The sequence below is a fragment of the Rhagoletis zephyria genome, unplaced genomic scaffold (assembly GCF_001687245.7).
Source record: "Rhagoletis zephyria isolate East Lansing unplaced genomic scaffold, Rhagoletis_zephyria_1.1 Rzeph_scaffold_07165, whole genome shotgun sequence".
NCBI classification, from domain to species: Eukaryota; Metazoa; Arthropoda; class Insecta; order Diptera; family Tephritidae; genus Rhagoletis; species Rhagoletis zephyria.
The window spans coordinates 28,545-32,502 of NW_016164248.1; positions in this window are offsets into that span (position 1 = coordinate 28,545).

A 3,958-nucleotide genomic window follows, 5' to 3' on the forward strand; every position below is an offset into this window, starting at 1 on the left:
TAAAAGTTAAACATTCTAAAAATAGAATTATTAGCAAAAACCAACAATACCAACAACCACATGATCAAGTGAATTGCAGCGGAATAGCTGCGCTTGATTGTGTTGGCATAACTAAAATGAAAATAATGGAAAAAAGCAAACGATAATTTACAAGGCGTACTTAGCACGGTGCATAGGCAACTGGCTGAGTCAGTGGGATCGTCGGTTCGAAGCCTACTGAAAGAAGTCTGATGAGGAAATGTGGTGATTTGCGAAATAGCTATCACTTATACCATTTTTTCAAATTATTGTTGCTTTTCCACAATAAATTTTCATTAAAAAACGGCCTCGAAAAATTGTTGAATATATTATTTTATTTTAAATTATACCTGGCCTAGCCTTAAGCCTGCATTTTTAATATCAACATAGTAATGTTTTTGAAAATGTATTAACAACCTGAGTTCCACTCTATCTCTTGTACTATAAAAGATTCAAAATATTACTGTACTAATTTTCTTGTTCAATAAATGACAAATGACAAATAATATTATTAGGTTCTTAGGCTTATCCAATGGCTGGCAAATTGGCACATAAAAGTCAACGAACAGCTCCCTGACAAACAAAAAGTTTGCAGGTAAAAGTGTCACCGTTTTTGAAATATTTACATTTTTTGAATTAAAAAAAAAATCGTGCCTTTTCATGTATTTTCTTTAACTGCATCTACAAACCCGGCTATACTTAGTAAATTTTGTATGTAAAATACTTCCAGATTGTTGCTTCTCCATACTCAAATGCAATGTAGTTAAAATATATTAAGGAACCATCATAAAATTAGCACTTTTTTGGGATTTTTAATTTTTGATATTTTCTTCCCCAACTTTGACTATCTCTGGTGAAAAAAAATGTACTGAGCTATAAAAAAATTGCTCGTTTAATAAAGTTTTCAGAAAGGTGCCACTCTTACTGTTTCGAATAGAAAAAAAAGTTACAGCCGCTTTTGTGGGTAAAGGACTGAGACACGCTAGAATGTATTTAATAGATTTAAATTTAAGTTGCTCTTGTTACCGACCAATGACATGCTAAATAGTACAAAGGTACATTATTACCTGCTCCTGACATTATTTTATGTTACTTACCGGAATTAGTGAAAGTGAATTTTGTGAAATTGGACCCTTCGAATATTGTATTATTAATACTATGACAGAGAACACGCAGTATACGTCGCATGAGTATGCGGATATTCACCTAATTTACGGTGAAGCTTGCTTTAATGCCAGAGCTGCTCAAAGACCCGAGCGATACCCCAATCGTCGGCATCCGGGTCGTGAAGTATTCGCCCGGACCCATAGAGAAATATATGAAGGTAAGTGATTTTTAGACCTTTCTTGTTTGCTTGCTTATTAACTATCATTTTTCACTTTTTTTAGGTCGCATACCTGGAAGGCGTGGCGGCGAAACAGGACGTCCTGCAACGGTAGATGTTGAAGTTGTGTTAGAGGAAGTGGACCTAGGTCCATCGACTTCAGTGAGAATGATGGAAAGACGGACGGGAATACCAAAAACTACAGTTCACAAAGCTTTAAAAGACCATCGATTTCATCCCTACCACATTCATCGTGTTCAGGCTCTACAAGAAAGAGATTACCTGCCGAGTCTTAGATTTTGCCGCGAAATGTTGCGAATGCACGAATCAGACCCCAACTTTTTTAATAAAATAATTTGGAGCGATGAATCATCATGCAAACGTGATGGTTATTTTAGTTTACATAGCCTTCACAGTTGGCAGATAGACAATCCTCACGAAATGAGAGAAGATCGGTCGCAGTACCGGTACAAAATAAATTTATGGTGCGGTATTTTTAATTGCCAGATATTGGGACCTGTGGCAGATAGACAATCCTCACGAAATGAGAGAAGATCGTTCGCAGTACCGGTGCAAAATAAATTTATGGTGCGGTATTTTTAATTGTCAGATATTGGGACCTGTGGAACTGCCACCTTTAGAGTTCCTTCAGGAACGGCTGCCAGCTCTTTTAGAAGATGTACCTTTAAACCTGCGGCGAAGACTATGGCTGCAAAATGACGAGTGCCCTGCTCACTACGGGCGTGAAGTAAGAGCTCATTTAGACGAAACTTAAGCAGGGATCACACGATTTGTACATTTGTACACAAAATGCCAAATTTGGATTTGTCCACATTTGCGCATTTGGATAGCGATGTACAAATTATTTGTTTTGTGATCAGACGATTTGGCTGCCAAAGATCCAAATGATTTGGCACACATTTGCGCACAGCAGTAAAGTGACAAATATCGTCCACATTCATTCACACGATTTAACCATTTGGTCATAAATACTTAAACAGCTGATCCGGTGTCAACCATACTGTTGCATTTATGTTTTCGTGAGATTTGAAGTGAAATAAACAAAAAAAATATATACGCACAGGTACTCAGAATTTTAAATACACCCTCAAAATCTGGGCTGAAGGTAAGAAACGCGTTCTTCATAGGTTGAAGCATATACTTGCTCGTAACTTTATTTCTGTTTGCCCGATGAAAAATACTTGCATATGCCATTTAAGAGAAAACATTTCGTTGTTTACAACCATTTATAAATGTCTTGAGAATGGGCACCCCATGTATGTATACTAATTAACAAAATAGTCGGACAAGTCGTAATTTAAAATGAAAAAATTTAAATTTTGCATATCGATGGCTTAGTGGAAGACCGACCTATCTCGGAAGCCAGTTAAAAAACGCCCTGTCTCTGAAAGTTTTTCAAGAACGCCATACTTCAAAGTTTGATTGAAAAACGCCCTATTTCTGAATTTGGTTGAATAGCGCCCTATCTCAGAATTCATTTCAAAAATTCCCCAGCTCAAACAAAAATACATTGAAAATAAGCTGATATAGGGCGTTTTTGAATCGGCGACTGAGATAGGGCGTTTTTCAATGAAATTCTGAAGTAGGGCGTTCTTGAAAAGTTTTCTGAGATAGCGCGTTGTTAAAAAATTTTCTGAGATAAGGCGTTTTCGAACTGGTTGCCGAGATAGGTCGATCTTCCACTCAGCCATCGATATACTCTGTAAGATTCCTTTCTGACACTTTTTTTAGCACACCTACCATACAAGGTCTGAAATCTACCACATATTCGCGTTTTTGAGTAGTTTTATTTTTGCTCAACATAGTTTTCTTAATTTTAAGAGCAAAAAATTNGTATAGCGGTTCAAAAGTTACAACACTTCAAAGTTGAAAGTGGATACATTTGTACCCGGGTGTGTGTTCTAGGGTTAATAGCGAAAATGATAAAAACCGCGATTTTTGTGAAAGCATTAGAAAATTTCAGTGCATCTCAAATTTCTAAAGCGTTGTTTACTTGAGAATTGTCAAAATCGGCAACTCCCAAGTAGCATTTCTGGAACGAGCCACATTTGTTCGCTACATCGTGATGTGATAAAAAGAACAGCTGGCAGCACTCTGCAAGGTTGCAGAAATCTTTCAAAATATGTTCGAAACTGTCAAGGAAAAAATTGCCAAAACCAACGCAATTTTATCAACTTCAATCTTGCACTTTATTATGCTAAAATTAGTTTTGTTTTAGATTCTAATTAAAATGTTTGCCATTTAGAAGAAACCTTGCAGATTTTTTTTTAATTTTTGTACAAATTTTGATCCAAAAACTGAGATCTGCCAATCTTTTGAAATCTACTACATTTTTATACCCGAGCGAACTTGTGCACAAGGGTATATTAATTTTGTTCACATAACGGTTCTTTGTAACAGCCAAAACGCATCGAGATAGATATAGACAAATGTATACATAAATGCTCAGAATGNGTCTGTCCGTCTGCCCGTCCGTCCGTGTACACGATAACTCGAGCAAAAATTTAGATATCTCAACGAAATTTGGTATGCAGGTTTCCGTTAACCCAAGGTAGGTTAGTATTGAAAATGGGCGAAATCGGACTGTAACCGCGC